Source organism: Stenella coeruleoalba (genome assembly GCF_951394435.1).
Source record: "Stenella coeruleoalba genome assembly, chromosome: 9".
Taxonomy (NCBI): Eukaryota; Metazoa; Chordata; class Mammalia; order Artiodactyla; family Delphinidae; genus Stenella; species Stenella coeruleoalba.
Window position 1 is genome coordinate 12660241 of NC_137155.1, and position 20650 is coordinate 12680890.

The 20650-nt window shown below is 39.3% G+C and overlaps 1 protein-coding gene and 1 pseudogene across 5 annotated transcripts in view; one reads left to right on the top strand and one right to left on the bottom strand.

Moving 5' to 3' along the window:
- SUGCT (succinyl-CoA:glutarate-CoA transferase) overlaps positions 1-20650 on the bottom strand; it is a gene marked incomplete at its 5' end in the record, with an annotated part of 694779 nt that overhangs the window by 512301 nt on the left and 161828 nt on the right. The window lies entirely within an intron of this gene.
- LOC307191637 (dolichyl-diphosphooligosaccharide--protein glycosyltransferase subunit TMEM258-like) lies at positions 17958-20388 on the top strand (annotated as a pseudogene). The gene has a single exon. The product of its transcript is annotated as a dolichyl-diphosphooligosaccharide--protein glycosyltransferase subunit TMEM258-like (transcript).

Sequence of the window (20650 nt, forward strand, 5' to 3'; positions counted from 1 at the left end):
CGTGTAGTTGGCAGAATCAGGAAGGATACGTGAATAAGGGGCCTGTGAGCTGAGCTCTGAAGGACGGATGGGATTTTGTCAGTAAAAGGTGGCTACAGGGCTTTCTAAATATAGAGAATATTATAAGCAAAGCTCCAACCACAGAAAAATGCATGCTCCTTTGAGAAACAGTCCGGTTTGGCTGAAGCATAATGTATACATCACAGAGGTGTACTGGGAGATATGGCTAGAAAAGTCTACTCTGCATGTATTTTTAACCCTTTCAGTAATCTATCGTAAGAGCTTTCAACGCTTAAAAGTGGAATGATGTTAGTACCTCTTGTGGTAAGGTCTACCAGCTGCGTATTATTTTTTAATACCAGGTTACTGTTCATATTTTAAAATTTCTACAAGGTCAAACTTGTTGAAAGCAAATGTAGGAAGTCAGAGGGGGATCATTCCCTTAAGGTCATTTAAGGATAGCATTAAATTTTAAAAGCCTACGATCTTTTTTGTCTTTGTTTGTCCAAATACTGCTCAAAGGACAAAGTGATAGCTTGTATTTTACAAAAGAGGTGGAATGAGGTAATAAAAAAAGATGAATGAATAAAATAAGACAATATTTAATGCTCTCCTCAACAGGTGCCTGAATCTACACATATATGTGAGTTTAAAAGGAAATTAGCCAAAGTAAATAACGTGGGAAATCAATATTAAACACATTTGTATGCATGTGGTTTTTCTCCCACATCCTGGGGGAATTAACATTTTAGACTTGCTACAGTTCCATTATTAATCTTATTCTTACCAGAGTCAAATGGGAAGTAAACCTGCTGAAGTGTAATAACTGAAGCTAAAAGGAAATTCTTTCTTTCTTACAGATAATATTTTAGTTCAGCTTGAGGACTGTTGTAAACAGTCCTAACAGTTGTTTTGTCAACCCACAAATACACAGTCTTAGCCTAGCTCTTATGAACACACAATAGCATGAGTTCATCTACATCAGAATATCAATTAGTACTTTTCAGAGCACACTCCCATATATTTAATCTTTAGAATAATTCTGGAAAGAAAATTGGTCTAAAAAACATTATCCTCATTTTGATTAAAAAGCAAGGTTCAAAAAAAGTTAATAGGCTTCCTCACGTCCAAGTTGTAACGTAGTGTGTTGAGTCCCACTTGAACTTTCTTTCCAACTTAACCTGAGTCTGAGAAGCAAGGCTTTGCTAAATAATTCACTTTTTTAATCTGTGCAATGCAAGAAAAGGTGGGGGTTGCTTCTTTTAGGAATGGGCTCACTAGGAGGGTATGAGCTAGTCTGTAGACATGTAATATTCTTCCACAATTTCCATGACTGTTCTCCCGCAAAGCTAGGCTAAGATGAGCTCTTACACGTTCTTGGTTGTAGTTCTCTGGAGTCTCAAAAAAGTCCTCATTAGAGGCTATTGATTAAATTCAAGGTGTTTCTTAAGAAAAGTTTGGCCCTGCCGCCAAGAACCACAGTTTGCCTGGTCTGTATGAAGACAGATCTCTGCATATGTGCTGGAATATAAATTAAACCTTCCTTTTAATAACAGAATGTCAACGTTCCACTTGTGTCTCTAAGCCCTAAAACCAGTCTATCTGAATTGTTAAGCGATTCAGAACACCTGGACGACAGCTTCTTACCACAGACTTCTCCTTAAATGCTCTCTAACTTTCATTAAAAGGTGACCAAGACAACAGGGAGGGATGAAGAGGATTCCCTATTTTCTGAGCTGAGTGGGAATGAGATAGTATGGTCTACAGCAGATTAATGATTCTAAAAATTGCATACAATTTACTTCAGAATCTTATTAAAATGCAGATTCTGATTCAGCAGAACTCACTCAAGGCTCAAAATTCTGCATGTCTAACTCCCTTTGAGGTGATACCAACGCTGTTGGTTCAGGACCACACTCTGAGCAGCAAAGGTGCTCAGAGGGATCTGAGAACTGCAGGCTATACCTGTATGACCCACGAGCTAATGGAAATCAAAAGAAAAATAATATTTCATGACATGTGAAAATTATACAGAATTCACATTTCAGTGTCCATAAATAAAGTTTTATTGAAACATACCCACGCTCTAATTATGTATTATCTATGGCTCCTTTTTTTGAGCTATGACAGAGTTGAGTAGTTGTAATAGAGACTGTGTAGCCCAAAAAGGCTAAAATATTTCCTATGTGGCCCTTTACAGAAAACATTTCTGACCAATGGTCTAGATCAGTGGTTCTTAACACTGGCTGCATAGTCAAATCACCTGGGAGCTTTAAAAGATATTTATGACCTTCTACCACACAAAATCAGTCAATCCAGAAGCTCATGGGGTGACCCTGGCATCATTTTTTTAAAACTCTCCAAATGATTCCTATGAGCAGTCATATTCAAAAACCATGGATCTAAAGGAAATATCCCCTTCCTACCCCTGTCTCAGCATCTATAAACAAAGTCACCAAAGTCAAAGCTTAAGGTCCAAGTCCTCAACTACTCACAGCTTGTTCCTGCAAAACCACTACGAACTAAGATACAATCCCTAGCACAAGTCTTTGGGGATTTTTTATTGCTCTTCTTAACTCCAGCACTTCAAAACTAGTAAGAACCTTCACTACTCTCTTCATCTCTCACCACATTTATTTTCAAGAATTGTCATTGCTTCCTTCTTCCTCCGGATGACTGAAACCAGCAGGTGTGTTGTCATTGGACTGTCTAATGCATGTGACCTATAAGTGATCTACAAGTGTATCCATCATGATTCCTTTCTTTCTGTAAAGGAATGGCCCTATAAACCCATGCAGGTCCATGTCTCTTTACTCCGGCCCTAGGGCCTCATCTGGGACCTGCACATTGGTCATACCTTCCTCTGTATCTTCAACCTCTCCCTTTCCGTGGCCTCCTTTCCCGCATCCTAGAAACCTGCTAAATTCTACTCACTCCCCTCCACAAAAAAATAAATAAATATTCACCTTTAGCTACTACTCAATCTTTTCCATTTATCAACCAGAATACTTGAAACAGAATTCCTTACTTGCCATCTCAATTCCCAGCCTAACATTTACTTTTAAACCCAATGTGTCATAGTTTCCCTCAACACTATTCTATTAGATCTCTTCTTGCAAAAATCAAGTTATCCATGTTGCCTAATTTAGTGGACATTTTTCAACCTTTATCTCATAACACTGCTCTACAGCACTGCCACCCATTTATCATTTTCCTGAAATTCTGTGTCTCTGATACCACACACTGTTGGTTCACCATCTCTCTGATTACTCTTGTTCTGTCTCCTTGGTAGGCTCCCCTTTCTTCACCCAGGTAACCCAGTGGTCCACCTGCAGCCCACTATTCTCACTTGTACCATGACCTCAGTCACTCTAAAAGTTGCAGCTACCATAAAGGTTTATGATTCCTAAGCCTGACTCCACCTCAAGTCCTTGCCCAGAATGTCAGATTCATATAGTCAACTTCTACTGACTGTCACCACTTGGCTGTACCAAACCCAATATGCCCCAAACAAAACTCATTTTATCCTCTGCCTGCCCCTCTTCCTGTATTTCTCTGTCTTAATTGGTAACTCTACAATCCACCCAGGTATATAGGCTGGAAATCTGGTACTTATTGTTTACTCCTTCAACTCCTCATCACCCAGAGCTAATAAGCACCATCAGATTCTGCAAATTTATCTCTTAATTACAACTCAGATGGGTCCCCTACTACGATGAACCTAATCTAAGTCTTCAGCATCTTTCACATGGAAGACTGAAACTAGCCCCCCTACCACCAGTTTTGTCTCCTAAAAGCATCTCCTTACCCATTCGAGAGGGATTTATCTGCAACACAAATAAACTATGTCAGTTAAATGCCTGAGACCTGTCAGTGTCTCTCTATCTTATAATATCATGCTTAAGCTCCTCAACATAGATTCCCCCAAATTTGGACCTTACCTCTCTGGCATCATCCCCTGTCTCACTTAATACTCTTCGTACACTGCAGGTAACAGCAATAGGATCCCCTATTTGCAGAACCCTCTACCTGAAATTCCTTTCTTCTCCCCCGCTACTCCCCCTACCCCTTCACAAACACCTTTTGCTGATTCATATACTTTAAGACTCAAGTCTCCCAGGTTTGGTTGTGTCCACCTCCGTATGTCCACAATAGCCTGTGTATTTCTATATTATTCATATCATAATGCAGTAGCTAAGAGAACCTGCTAATGATAGAGATCTGGATTCAAACCAATGCTCCAACATTTGTCAACATTCTTACCTAAAAAAATCATATAACGTCTTTAACACCTCATTTCCTTCATGTGTAAAATATTCACTTTACTGCTTTGTCAGTGAATTAGTGAGGTACAATGCTTAAGATATAAACTGGCACAAAGTAAGAACCCAATAAATTAGAATTTTAGTTGTTATTATCAATGTTTTTTGTTGATTTTAAAATCAGAACACCAAACTATGATGTGTGTTCAGTAATTCTTCAAAAGTCTTTCTTTTGCAAAGGAATCTTTATCAACTTAAGTTAGTCTTTTTAGTGTTCACAAATATCTCTCCCTTATAAAAAGAAATCATCTGGATAATTTAATAAAACAATAAAAAGAAAAAAAGTCTGACAATGACTTGCCGATGAAAAGATAGGGGAGCAGTAGTATTTCTCACAATAAATGAATATCTCAAACATATTTTTAAAGTTCTTACTTGGTGAAAACACATACTAAGAACTATAGATGACTTTCTGGGGAAGAAATTATCCCTTTTATTAAATTATTATGAATTATCCACACATGAACTAGGAGATCCTGCTTTTAGTCTACTTCAGAGCATGATAATGTGAAAAAATAAAATGTGATGTTCTAAAAGGACATCTGTTAATTTTTAAAATGTTAAAACATTCTGAATTTTGTTTTTCCAGTGATTTGTATTAAAATGGATTTCAATTCCAAAACCCAAATTTTCTCATTATATCTTAAGCCTGTCCATTACCCTAAGGAACATAAAATGCAATCTATTACTATAGTGCCCACCTGCCTGCTTCATTAAGTAATGCCTGTAATTACAGTATATTTTTCAGGAGTGTGTCAAGGAGGACCCAACAAATATATTCCAGGTGTGGACTCTACTCAGCAAACAACCAGATTCATTTTTAATTCGGTCTTAATATTGTGGTAATTTTTATTAGATTTCTACTTCGTTTTTCTACTTTCAGTTGAAAGCAGTGTGCAGGCATGTAGGGGACGAAACTCGGCACAATACCAACGGAGGCTTTTACAATTAGATGCGCCCAAACCCCTTTCTCCACCACATCTAGGAAGAGGGTACTTCTTTCTGTACCTGCCGCCAATTTCAATTCACCCACTGACAGGCTGTTTCCTTAGGCAATGAAAAAAACTCCTTAAGTCTCCTATTTCTCCTCTGTGAAATGGGGATAATAATATCCACCACAGAACGGTAACTCGCATAGTGCCTGGACACATTAATTTTTTTTTTTTTTTTTAGAACATAGATTTATTTATTTTTTTATTTATTTTTGCTGTGTTGGGTCTTCGTTTCTGTGCGAGGGCTTTCTCTAGTTGTGGCAAGCGGGGGCCACTCTTCATTGAGGTGCGCGGGCCTCTCACTATCGCGGCCCCTTTCCTTGCAGATCAGAGGCTCCAAACGCGCAGGCTCAGTAGTTGTGGCTCACGGGCCTAGCCGCTCCGCGGCACGTGGGATCCTCCCAGACCAGGGCCCGAACCCGTGTCCCCTGCATTAGCAGGCAGACTCCCAACCACTGCGCCACCAGGGAAGCCCTGGACACATTAATATTATCCCCTTCCACAACACTTACTGAGTGCAAGCAGGGTTCTAGGCACTTTATGTATATTAATTCCTCTAATCCTTTAACAGCCCCATGTGATAGGCACTATTATCATCCTCCTGTAGCAGATGAGAAGCCATCTGTCAATCACAGTTCTGATTATTTCACAAGACAACAGGACCAGATAAACAGGGATTAGCACTAACCACTCCAGGGGGTTCAGTAAGGGAAATAAAACCTAATGCCCTAGGACAGCCACTGCATGGAATTAATTAACTTCCCTTCTATCAAACTGGAAAGTACTATCCACAGGAGAATTGACAAAAAATAGTAGCTCAAATAGTTTTTTTGGGTCCCATTGCTTAGTAGAGGAGCCCCAATAGAGAAAAGACAGTACAACCCTCAACCCTGTCAAACTGTTCTCTGCCTTCGCCTCTATGTTACCAATAGCCATATGTCCTATTTGCCCAAATTACAGAGCTCCGATTCCCTGTGGTAAAGAAATCAAACCTTAGAAGTCAGACAGGAACATTTGTTTTTGAAGGAAAAGTGATACAAAATCTATGCTTAGGGACACGGTGTGATAATTTGTTGAGATATTAGTTAGCTTTTTGATTTTGCTGCTACTGAATAACCCAAGAGAGAAGCAACATTGAGTAGTTCTTATTTTCTATTTCTCCTTCTACTCCACCCCTACCTTCTGAGAAGATGGCCAGACTTTCCGCACTCCCTTGCCACAGGTAGGCTGCAAGCCTCAAGCAGAAGTGGCCTGAAGAGAACCTCCCTTCCTTGCTAGAATTTTCCAAAAGGCTTGTGCTATGGAGACAAAAAGAAGCCACTGCATTTGGGGTGAGACTGGAGGATAAAGGTGGGGATAGGTGTGGCACAGCAGCAAGAGGAAGAACAAGATTGCCCCCAGCTTAAGGGAGAGCTGGAGGTCTGTGGGACCTCCAGAGAAGGGACCCACAGCTTCCCCCTTGCAGACTTCCAGGAAGGAAGTTCGGTCTCCATAGGAAACAACAGCAAAGTGGCCCTACAAGCATGGCTCCATTCGGAGCACCTGAGTCCACCTGGGTCCCCACATACTAGGTCACACAATAATCCCAATACCATCAGATTCCAAGGGACTGGCTGGGGAGATAAAAGTAGGTCCATTACGGGCTCAACCAAGGGGCTTTGGAAAGGGCGGGAAGGCTTTATTCACTCCGTGTGACTCTCACTGTCACAGTGAGTGAGAGCCGTGGATGCTAAAAACACTCTGCAGTGTACAGCACCACAAAAGCTGTTCCACCAGATGCTAGTACACTCTGTCGAGAGAAACTGGTAAACAACGGGCATCAAGGGGGAAACGGATTTGGACTAAAAGGCCAAGGACTGCCCTCGAGCACTGTTCTGTGCAACCCCCCGTGATCTCATCCGCACAACTTTGGAAGAGAGGGGGTCCCCGCATGCCTGAGAATGAAATCCCTTCAAGCTGGTGGGATCGGAGCTCAGAGTTGGAATTAGGTTGACTGAAAAGAAATAAGTAATATGGCATTTCTTATACACCGGAGCTTAATGAGAAGACAAATATGACCCACAGATATTTCATTTTTAAGAATACAGTGTCAGGGACTTTCTGAAAGCATGATAAGCTCTCGCTCATCCTGTCTCCTGCACACTCCTGAAGATGCACTGCATTTTGCACTGTAATGGTTCTGAAGGTGACTTTCCAGACTGCATCTGTGTCCTAGTTCAATGAAGAAAAATCCAAGCCATCCTTCTCGTCCCTAAGAGAACATCCATATTTCTTTGTGCTGACTTTTTTATGAAAATGGAAGCAGTGATAATATTTTTAAAGTTTTATTTTTAAGCTATTTTATTTATAATCAATAAAATATGGTTAAGCATCTGTATATGCATCCATCCCACCTAACAATTGTTACATGTCAGGAGAAGATCGGCAAGAAAGGACTTTGGCAACACTATATAAAGTGACAAAAATTATTACTTCATGAGAAATGTCCACACATCACATTAAAAGTGAAGTAAACAGCCACATGCATTTTTTAAAAAATAGAATTAGAAAGAGATGTGAAGCATTTTCAACTTTTGTAGAAAAATTAGTTGGAAGAAAGAAATAAAACATCATTTATGTAGCACCTTCTCTGAAAGTGAAGAAAACCATTACAGGATATAATTAATCTTGAGACCTCTTTGCTAAAAAGAAAGAAGGGGCAACATGATCCCTTTTGGGAGAAGCAGCACAAATTCAGATTACTTGCCTAAGGCAGTGATTGGGGGAGATGGGGTCAAAATCCTACATGAAGATTAAGACGCTTGTGAAATCCCAGTCTCTTACAAGCACTACACCTTTTTAAAAGATAACACGCATTGAACACTATGTACAAGTCACGATGCTTTATTCTTTTTTATTTTTATTTTTATTGGAGTATGGTTGCTTTACAATGTGTTAGCCTCCACTGCACAACAAAATGAATCAGCCATACACATACAGATATCCCCTCCCTTTTGGACTTCCCTCCCATTTAGGTTACCACAGTGCATTAGGCAGAGTTCCCTATGCTATACAGTATGTTTCCATCAGTTGTCTATTTTATACATAGCATCGATAATGTATATGTGTCAATCTGTCTCCCAATTCCTCCCTCCCCACCCCTTTCCCCCTTGGTATCCATACATTTGTTCTCTACGTCTAGGTCTCTATTTCTGCTTTGCCAATAAGATCATCTATACCATTTTTCTAGATTCCACATATATGCATTAGCATACAGTATTTGCTTTTCTCTTTCTGACTTACTTCACTCTGTATGACAGTCTCTAGGTCCATCCATGTCTCTACAAATGACCCAATTTCGTTCCTTTTTATGGCTGAGTAATATTCCATTGTATATATGTGCCACATCTTCTTTATCCATTCATCTGTCGATGGACATTTAGGTTGGTTCCATGTCCTGGCTGTTGTAAATAGTGCTGCTATGAACATTGGGGTACATGTGCTTTCTTGAATCATGGTTTTCTCTGGATATGTGCCCAGTAGTGGGATTGCTGGGTCATATGGTAGTTCTATTTGTAGTTTTTTAAGGAACCTCCATACTGTTCTCCATAGTGGCTGTATCAATTTACATTCCCACCAACACTGTATGAGGATTCCCTTTTCTCCACACCCTCTCCAGCATTTATTGTTTGTAGATTTTTTGATGACAGCCATTTTGACCAGTGTGAGGTGATAACTCATTGTAGTTTTGATTTGCAGCATTTCTCCAATAATTAGTGATGTTGAGCATCTTTTCATACAAATCACTATGCTTTAAATACTCTTCTCACTTAAATCTTGCTGGAATCCAAAGAGACAGAGGTAATTTTCCTCATTTCACAATTGAAGAAACAGAGGGCAGTGACACTAAGTAGTTTACATGGGATCACCCAGCAAACAAGTACTGAGAGAATTCCAACCAGAGCTGCTGGACTCAAAGCCTATGCTCCCAGGCATGAGTCCTCCTTCTCTCTTTACCCCCACACAGTGAAGAGACTGTATGCATTTCAGAACTAATACTGATTATTCCTAGTAGCCATCAAGGACTCCGGCAGTGACCAAGCATGAACTGATAGGACATATTTTCAACTTCCTTGAAATGCTATGATCATGAAAAGAATCCTGGCTTTATCTTCCATGCTACTCAATACCCTTCCCCTATCATTAATACTAATCATGCCTTATTTTAAGGTATTACTTTTTTAACATGTCTTCCCTGTCAGACTATAAGACTCTTGAGGACAGAAAAAGTGTTCATCATCATTTACCGCTGGTCTCAACACCTAAGCACAGTGCCTGGCACAGAGTAGGCTCTCAATAAACTTGGTTGAATGAATGAATGAAGGTGCCAGGGCAGCCTTGTGAACTAAGGGAAGCCCGGCACAGTGGTGGCACCTGCCTCAGTAAGACTTCATTGTCAACTGCTGGATCATGATTGACTTGTAGAGAATCTATGGTCAAAGGAGACAAAGCAAGAGCAGAGGTCAACAGTAACTAAAGCCCCACCTACCTACAAAGCCTTTGAAAACTCTTTACTAATGGCTACCCCTCCAACCTAGGCATGAAACTCTCACACTTGATTTCTCCATGTTTTGAACATCACACTTCCGTCTTTAAGTTGCATATATCCATCTTTGTATCACCAGCACACCATACAGCACCTACATTCTCAACTTTTCTCTATCTTCTACCCAATGTACTTAGCATTGACCGACAGCTACTAATAGTTTATGCCCCTTTTTATAATGGCTCTCTTGTATCCATAGTTTTTATCCACAATCAAGCTGTAACTCATATCCCAAATTTATTTCCCACTATCCCTCCCTTCACCCGTTTTAGTGTCATCTGAAGAGCACTATACCTGCTGATGCCCTGACAACTTTCTTGCCTTTGCTCATGCAGTATATTTTGCACCAAATGCCCTTCATTTTCACACCTGAGCCCAGTTCAACTATCATTTCCTCCAGGAAGGCTTCACAAACTCATTCCAAATGGACATAACCCTTTCCTCATCTCAATTCCCACATTTTATCTGTATTTTTTTGTTGACAGACATAACTTTACTCTGTAAATTCAGATATTGCTTTATATTCTCAACTAGATGGTAAGCTCCCTAAAGGCAAAGGCCAAACATCATTCACTTCTTTATCCTCCACATCAAGTGGAACAGGGCCTTCTACATAGTGGCTACTTTGTAACTATAAGTTGAGTGAATAAAGGAATGAATAAAAGGTTAAGTGCATTTTTTGTTCAGTTATTCTTAAGCCTTGAATCTGGCTTAACGAAAATAGCATTACTCATCCATACATCATAAATCCTAATTCAGTTTTTCTCATAAGCTAGCTACGAAATTCAGGCTGGTTACTCCACGGGTTCGAGTTTCCTCATCTGAAGAAAAGATGAACTACAGCTGATCTCTCAGGCCATTACCAATATGTAAAAATATGACAGTGTAAAATACGTGGATAATTCCAAGCAGAGGAAACACAATTCCCCTTACCTTTGTCTAGTAAATTTCAGTCTTTCTTCAGAGTTCAACTCATCATCACTTCTACAGAGAAGTTTCCCTGATGACCAGGACTACATCAAATCCCGCCACATAACGCTCATACAGCACCATAAACCTCCACTTTGCAGGATTTACCATACTTATCATTTTTGTTTCTATGATTATTTAATTAAAGTCTATACCTACTCATCCCCTGTATGTTCAATAAGATGAATGAATGAGTGTAATCTGTTTTAGATTATAAGGTTTTACAAAGTAAAAACATTTTTATCAGTAGTTCTCTTTGTAGTTATATAATCACATATGTTTCAGCACTTAAATATTTTCCAAAGATGATGGACAAAGCTAGGTGGTCACAACTTCAAAGAGTTAACATAGTTTTCAAAGAACCTAGCTTGTCATTTCATCAAAGTTTGTATGTTCAAAGAATATGGTCTCTGATAGACTTTTTTTTGGCCATGCTGAGTGGCATGTGGGAACTTACTTCCCCAACCAGGGATTGAGCCCGTGTCCCCTGCACTGGAAGCGTGGGGTCTTAACCACTGAACCACCAGGGAAGTCCCTCTGATAGGCTTATTTCTAAGTGGGAAATCTCTTTTGTTTTATTTCAGCTTTTTCTTATTTTTATCTGTACTTTTTTTCTCTATTCAAAAGAAATTTATCTATAAAACAACTCATCCCATGTGTTTTCTTGGATCATTAGTTAGGTAAAAATACCAATTTAGAGATTCTTTTTATGATGTAGAAAGCAAGCCCCCTAATATGAGCAGGAAAAACAAGAATGTTTCTTTGTAAACAGCTACAATTTAATATTTGATTTTTTTAACCACAAACAGAAATTTAAAAGATTTAAGAATTAATAAAATATCAATGACATCATCTTTTTTTAACATCTTTATTGGAGTGTAATTGCTTTACAATGGTGTGTTAGTTTCTGCTTTAAAAACAAAGTGAATCAGCTATACATATACATATGTCCCCACATCTCTTCCCTCTTGCGTCTCCCTCCCTCCCACCCCCTATTCCACCCGTCTAGGTGGAATGACAACATCTTTTAACACTGCAAATCTTCAGTGTGAATAAGGAAAGTCTAAAACTTATCTTAATGATAAAACTAATCCAAGCAGTAGGAAATAAAATCTGAAATGCTTTCCTTGATATAAACATTTGAAACTTACTGGTTTATTTTTCTTTATCCCATGAATACTTTTGAATTAACACAAATACACTTGATTTAACAAGCTGTAACATTTTATACCTCTCTAACTCCACACAAACCATTATAGTTAGTACGATAATTATGAGTTAAAGGTATGACCTTAGACACAAAGCCAAAGCTTTCTATCTTCTTTCATGTGCTCCTTTCTGTACACTTGGGGGGTATTCCTTTCCATAAAAAGGAGAAATTGACTGACACATGACCTCTTCCTATCCAATAAAGTGGAGTGCCAATCCCTGAGAGTGATGTTCCCTGAAGGGATGACACAGTATGAGCCAAGCTCACTTCCACCTTAAAATAGATTTTCACTTTTTTAATCACATGTATAAACATGTGAAGGATAAACGTACAAGCAATAAAATTCTATTCCTGACAACATAATTCTGAAAGTCACTAGATCATGCAAGATTCTGAAAAACATATTCATTCTATCAGAAAAGCCACATGCTCTTAAAACAGGTTATATAGAGACATAGGAAAATAAATATACTAAAGAGCAGTGCTTATTTTTTCAAATAATTTAGGTGTTTTTTGAAAAATAAAAACAACACTATTAAATAAAAATTATCACTGTATGTCTTAATTATCACACTCAAGAAATTTTTAGAGTTATACAGACACCCACCCTTCCCCGATGGTAGGAACTACAATTACACCGGTTCTGCAGTCAGCAGCACTTGGCATGATGGGTTGGATGAGTAAGTTCATTGACTCCTTCTAAAATAACTGGCCAGGGCTTCCCTGGTGGCGCAGTGATTAAGAATCCACCTGCCAATGCAGGGGACACGGGTTCGAGCCCTGGTCCGGGAAGACCCCACATTCCGTGGAGCAACTAAGCCCGTGCACCACAACTACTGAGCCTGCGCTCTAGAGCCCACTAGCCACAACTACTGAGCCTGTGCTCTAGAGTCCACGAGCCACAACTACTGAGCACACGGGCCACAACTACTGAAGCCCACATACCTGAAGCCCATGCTCCACTGCAGGAGAGGCCACTGCAATGAGAGGCCCACGCACCACAACTAAGAGTAGCCCCCGCTCGCCACAACTAGAGAGAGCCTGCGTGCAGCAACGAAGACCCAACACACAGCCAAAAATTTTTAAAAATAAAATGAAATACTATAACTTTCCAATGAAAAAAATATAAAATACATATAAGCACAAATGACTGACATGAAAAAAGACCACTCATTGTTTGGTTACTTAAACAAAACTGACATTTTTCCAGATGTTATGAAGGTATATGGTTTGATGGGGTTTTTGTGTGTCCATTTGTTTGTGATTTTTAATGATTAGGATTTTTAGTACAGTGGGAGAGATGGGGGGATGATATGATATGGACTTGCCAATATATTCCTTATTAAAGTTTGTTTTGTTTTTTTTGGCTGCATCGGGTCTTAGTTGCAGCACGCGGGATCTTCGTTGAGGTGTGTGGGATCTTTCGTTGTGGCATGCAGCTTGCCTCTAGTTGTGGCATGTGGGTCTTCTCTCTCTAGCTGTGGCGCGCGGGCTCCAGGGTGCATGAGAATGTATTAAGTTTTATTATATCCATACTAGCTAGGATGGATCTAGGGTGTCTCCTAAGACATAGAAACAATCTCATCACACTGATTTGGAAATTACTGAATTCTGTATTTTTTTCTGAACAACCAGTCAACAAATATAGGGTTTTTTTTTTTTTACAAAAGCAAAAATGGCAATGCTTTATAGCCGGTTTTCAAAAGAACTGGACTTTTAAAAAACAAAATTGTAAAGGTTTCATAATCACATTTTAATATTTTACCCGTGTGAACAAAAGATCAAAGTATTATAAGACTTGGGCAAAAAAGCCTAAGTAATACAACTCTCTTACAATATCCCTGCAAGAGTGAGCTAAAAATACAATTTACATATTACCAAAAGTTTCTTATTAATATTATTATTACTACTACTATTACTACTATTACTACCACAACTACTACTACTACTATTACAGCCCACCACATTCAGGAGTACACAGACCTGCAGCACAATACTATCATAAAAATCAAATTGACTCTTGGAGAAGCGAAGGATTCAATGAACCTAAAGAGGTAGAAGAAAATGGATTCTATTTCTCACTCTTCTCAACGCATTCTACTGTACTCCACCTACTGAGAATAGATATTAATACATCTTTCATGCAGATAGCACTGTTTCAGTAGCACAAACGAGGTGTGATCACAGTAAGTAACGGGGCTTACTAATTATAAGCCAGAAAAGAAACGCTACACACTCATTTTTCTAAAACCAACATTTTCATTTAATAGACATTTACTAAAGTAAATAATTCTATATCATTTCAGGGGAAGACAGTAAAAAGAAAGAAGCGAGTCATGAAACCTCTACCCCAAAAACCTAATAAAATAAATACAAAAAAGGAAAAGAATCAAAAAAGGGGGAGAGAATGGAGTTGTAGAAACAAAGTTTTTGTATAATACTGAAACTAAGTTACTATTAACATGAACTAGATTTTTATAAGCTAAAATATTCATTGTAGCAGGATAACCACTAAGAAAATAACTCGAAAGAATATAACTTTTTAAGGAAGGAATTTAAATGGTACACTAGAAAGTATCTATTTAACAAAAGCCATATGTTTAGAAAACGCTTGTTCAACTAAGTCATTCAAATTCAGACTTTTTAAAAAAACACTGGAGTTGTCACACCAGACTCATCTGCAGGCTGAATTCAGTCCATGAACCACTCTTTCAGTTTGTGACATCCCTGGTTCTGCGGAACTAGATTTTGCCCTTCCTTTAAGGCTTTCAAGTACTACTTCTCCCATTAAAATTGTGATGATCTCCTCAATCTGTATTAATACTTTGCCTCTGTCTCCACTTGATGGAAAGAAAAAGTAAAGAATATGGAGCCAGAAGATTTGGGATAAATCTATCTGCTCATCTATGATTTAAGGTAATTAATATCTCTGAACCTCAATGTTCTCATCTGTAAAATGAAGATAATAACACCTATCTCACAAGGTCATTTTGAAGGTTGGATCAGAAAATACATGTAAAAAGCACCATACAAATATTAATTCAGACTATAATTGCTGATTTTCCTCATCTTCATCCCAGAAAGTGGCTTTCACTCATGGGCGAGATTAATATTCCTCTTTTCTCAGTCCTATATGAGCACTTGCCCAACAAAGTGCCTGACGCACTATTAGTATTTTGCCTTATGGGTTTATACGCATCTCTAAGTATGGTGCCATGTAACTCTGTTGCTTCACTAAGAATTTCAAGTCTAACTTCACAGCAAAAAAAATAAGAAATGAAAAAATATTAACCAGAACATCTTTGTATTTGACCAGATAACAGATGGGGTCCTAGTTATATATGCCAATAACAGCAGACATAAAAAGAAAAAATTAATATAGCTATTCTGTACCTACCTTTATGAACTCTTTATGATAATTCAACTTGCAAATACTTTTTATCTATGGAGTATGTGAAACACCCTCACAGATTTCTATTATTCCTGTCATTGACTCATTTCTATTAAAACTGAGTTATCTTGTCAAAACTCCTGGAAATACTTTCCAAAATTAATTTGCCACAAACAGAATGAGTCAATCAGAGATAAATCACCTGTTTATCTCCGCTGTTACTTACAAAAATAAACTTGCACTCAACTTCCAATATCAAGGACAATCAGAAATACACATATATAGACAGAATAAAGCCCTCAGTATCTTCCTAATTTGAATTGAAGGACTTCCCTGTATTATATTCCTTCTTTAGGAGTACATACTCTCCCACTGAAAATTCTCACATGTCAAAATGAGCGTCCTAGGGCTTCCCTGGTGGTGCAGTGGTTGAGAGTCCACCTGTCGATGCAGGGGACGCGGGTTCGTGCCCCGGCCCACGAAGATCCCACACGCCGTGGAGCGGCTGGGCCCGTGAGCCATGGCCGCTGAGCCTGCGCGTCCGGAGCCTGTGCTCCGCAACGGGAGAGGCCACGACAGTGAGAGGCCCGCGTACTGCCAAAAAAAAAAAAAAGAGTGTCCTCAAATTATGAGGGTATTATTAACTTAAAAGTAATTTTTAAATATCATAATGCTCTTCAGGGATAAAAAAAATCTATAAAGCTTTAGGGCTACTTTTCACTGCTCTAAAATTGATATAAATCATTCTATTACAGCAAAGTGGAAAACCTATATTTCTAGAATCTTCAACTTCTCCATACAAAGTATAAGAAGGAAAAAAAAATGTAGCTTCCTAATTTAACTTTAAATCCCATCATCTAGGAATTTATACTATCATAGTTTTACTCCTTTGGACTTCACTGGTAGTAATTTTCACCTATGAATTCTCTGAAACTGTTTTGTAATAATTATTGCTATGACATACAATTAAACCACATGATATGTTTTTTATACACAGTATAATTTTTTTTTTTTTTTTTTTTTTTTTTTTGCGGTACACGGGCCTCTTACTGTTGTGGCCTCTCCCGTTGCGGAGCACAAGCTCCGGACGCGCAGGTTCAGCGGCCATGGCTCACGGGCCCAGCCGCTCCGTGGGATGTGGGATCTTCCCGGACCGGGGCACGAACCCATGTCCCCTGCATCAGCAGGCGGACTCTCAACCACTGCGCCACCAGGGAAGCCCCCTCCATATTCTTTATTGGGATCTCTTCTCACTCTAGGCCAGTGCTTAATATTCCTCTTTTCTCAGTCCTATATGAGCACTTGCTCAAACACTGCCCCAGGTCATCCTAGAGCAATTCAGTCAGAATTTCTGGGGACAGTTCTTAGGCATAAGGATTTTTTTTTTTTAAAGTTCTCCAAGTGATTCCAATGTGCAGTCAGGAAAGAAAACCCCTGCTGTTCATCCGCCCCCCCCCAATAATCTCATCCACTCAGTCATTTTAATCATCATGTTTATTCCAATAACTTACAAATCTGTATCTCTAGTTCCCACCACCTTGGTCATTCAAAATAAAACCACCACTAAACCACAAAATAAAATTTCATTTTTTTAATCGACACAAAATTTTAAGATATGTTGAAGTTTAAATTATTTCTTTCTAGATTTTTCTGATTTTCTCTCTCTTTTTTGAGGGGTGAAGAACCTGTACTTTGTTCGTATCCCAAAAAACTGATTAGACTCCCTCCTGGGAAATTGGAACACGTGCTAGCACGCCTTTCCAAAACTGCAGACATCTGGCGGCAGGGGGTGGGGGGGTCTCAATTCAGAGGTCCCGTAAGCACTAAAAAAATCAATATGCCTGCAAAAGAATTCATCATTTTCCCATGCCCCCAGACAAAACCTGCTCTTCCTCTCACCGAATGACTGGCAGCTAAAGTAAAAAACTTGGGAATCAAAATTTAATCCTCCATCTTTCACATCCTCACCCTCAGTTATTGGCCAAGTAATATAATTCTAACCCTTTAATAGATAATGAATCTGTTTGCTTTCTCTCCATCCCCACGGCCACTGTGTTCTGTTGCCTGGGGTACCGCAACACCCTCTGAACTGGTCTCCTTGCCCACAGTCTTTACTTGTTCCGCACTACTACCAAAATCATATTTCTAAACACAAATGTTTTTTGTGTACTTAAAACCTTTCAGAGGCTCCTTCCCACCCTTAGGATAGTGTCTGCATTTCACGACATGGTTTCCAAAGCCCTTAGAAACCTCTCCAGATGCTTTCACTGCTCCTGCTGCTGCTAGAACCATCCCCTCATCACTCATTCACCTCGCTTCAGCAGAGATTTCTTTCTTCGGGGAAATCTTCTCTCGTCTCCCAAAGCCAGGTTAGGTGCCCCTTCCACTCATGGTCATGTCACCACGCAATTACTCTGTTACCGCATCAGGCGCTAACTTGATTGTCTCCCCCGCTACAAGTGAGCGCCTCAGAAGCAGAGGCAATGTCTTATTCTTCATGATTGTCCATGCTTGGCACCTTGTAAGTGCTCAGTATTTGTTGAAATAAACAATGAATGAATAATAGCCCTTGTAGTCCTCGCAAATCTTATTAGTGAAATCTGCATTTACCCTCTCCAAGCAACGTTAGGATTCAAGAAAAATAGTTGTTAAAAAGAAGTCTTGCTCACACATGCACAGCAGACCCACGCGCTATCCTGTGGATATTAAAAGGCTGGAGTTCTGCCCCTAGGTGCAGCAGAGACTAATGCAACACTGTAAAGCAATTATACTCCAATAAAGATGTAAAAAAAAAGGCTGGAGTTCATTCATCCAACATTTGTAAGTAGTTACTTTCACTCTGTCCATAATAAGCTTGTATTACGCAGTGTCAACAGTCACCTAGTCATCTTAAATTAAGAAATATTACAGTATGAAATCTGTCATTTAATATAAATAACAGCTACCATTACCATTCTGTAAGCACTGTGCTCAGCAGCTGACACATACTGTCTCATTTAATCTCCACAATCAAGCTCTGAAGCAGATCATTTTACAACTTCTCAGAGGAAGAAACCAAGGCTTGCGAAGGGTAAGCACCTAGACTACAACAATACGGTTAGGATGTGTTAGCCAGTATCCCACCCTTATAGCAGAAAAATAAACCGAACATGAAACTTGTACTTAATATTGCTATTTCATGTCCAATCTTGCTCTAGTAAGTGACAGAACACAAAGTTAAGGCTGCTGGGGTGAGAAACGCCTCCGAGTTGATAAATCAGTGTGTATCCATGGAACATAGCCCCATGCCAAAGAGGATGCTGAAAAGCTTACTGAGGATCCTGTGCCCAGCAAAATGGAGTTTGAGGCCCTGAGCAGGTACACCAGCCCAGTGAACCCAGCTGTCTTCCCCCATCTGACCGTGGTTGTTGGCCACTGGCATGTTCTTCACTGCCTGGTTCTTAGTTTATGAGGTCACCTCCACCAAATACACTTGCGATATCTACAGAGAGCTCCTCATAATCTTTGGTGGCCTCACTCTTCATGGGCTTTGGAGTCCTCTTCCCGCTGCTCTGGGTCGGCATCTATGTATGAGCTCCCAAGGGTCCCAACCAGGCGGCTTCACTGAATCCCTGCTTTTGTAAATTATTTATTTTACTATGCTGGAAGTGTCCCACCTGCTGCTCACAATAAAGGCAGATTTGTGACAAAAAAAAAAAAAAAAAAAAAAGCTTACTGAGTTCTTTGAGTGCCATGTAAATGAGTTTGAAAATGTAGTATAAAATGTACCTCTGGGGCTTCCCTGGTGGCGCAGTGGTTGAGAGTCCGCCTGCCGATGCAGGAGACACGGGTTCGTGCCCCGGTCCGGGAAGATCCCACATGCCGCGGAGCGGCTGGGCCCGTGAGCCATGACCGCTGAGCCTGCGCGTCCGGAGCTCTGTGCTCCGCAACGGGAGAGGCCACAACAGTGAGAGGCCCGCATACCACAAAAAAAAAAAAAAAAAAAAGTACCTCTGGTTAACAATCATATGTCCTACATTTACCATATCTTAGAGGCAAACCAGATTCCTGAAAGTCCAAATTAATTGGGGAGGGGGGTCTCTGGTTAAATAGTCTAGCATATTAAAATAGCTAAAATACACTGAGTTCACCCTCCTGAAAAATGCAATTAGCTACTAGCTTCTTTGGCTTGAAAACCTTGTCTTGTTGAAAATTCTTTCATTTTCTCCACATAACCTTTTAAAGGAATTTAATTATGAAATCCAACTGTAAAGAAACTTATTGAAATAGCCTGCAGATTGTTTTATTTGCTACACCTCCCTCACACCTTAATTAACCAAAATAATATTAGCTCTCCAGTTATCATTACATAAATTAGTAACCTGGCCAAAATGATTCCCAGCTACTAAACAGTTCATGCTCCTCGAGGCTAGCCTCTCTCTATTTTAATGGCTCTAAGATTAAACAATTCATTTTCATCTCACTGTCTTTAGGATCCCATATATTGTGTAAGATATACAGTAAATCTTTCATTCATCCAATAGACCTTTATAGGCTTATTATATGCCAGAAATTGTCTTCTACTTACTCAAAAAAATACTTATTGAGCATCTATGTGCTGAGGATTTAATGGTAAACAAGATAGCCAGGGTTTCCTAACTTTGTATGCCAAGTCCTAAGGCAGGACCTAGACATCTGTATTTTTTGGTGTCTCTGAGATTTTACTAATTATCATAGATCAGCGATTGTCAGTAGCAAGGGTCAGCAAACAATGGCCTGAAGGCCAAATACAGCCTGCTGCCCATTTTCATAGGACCACAGAGAAGAATTATCTTTACATATTTACATGGTTTTTAAAAATCAAAAGAAAAATATTTCATAATAGATGAAAATTATACGAAACTCAAATTTCAGTGTACATAAGTTTTATTAGAACATGATCATCTGATTACATCTATGTCTGCTTTTGCACTACAAAAGTTTAGTTGTTGTCTAAATGTCCATTGGCAGATGAATGGATAGAGAAGATGTGGTATATATATAATGGAATACTGCTCAGCCATGAAAAAGAATGAAATAATGCCATTTGCAGCAACATGGATGGACCTAGAGATTGTCATACTAAGTGAAGTCAGTCAGACAGAGAAAGACAAATATCATATGATATCACTTATATGTGAAATCTAAAATATGATACAAATG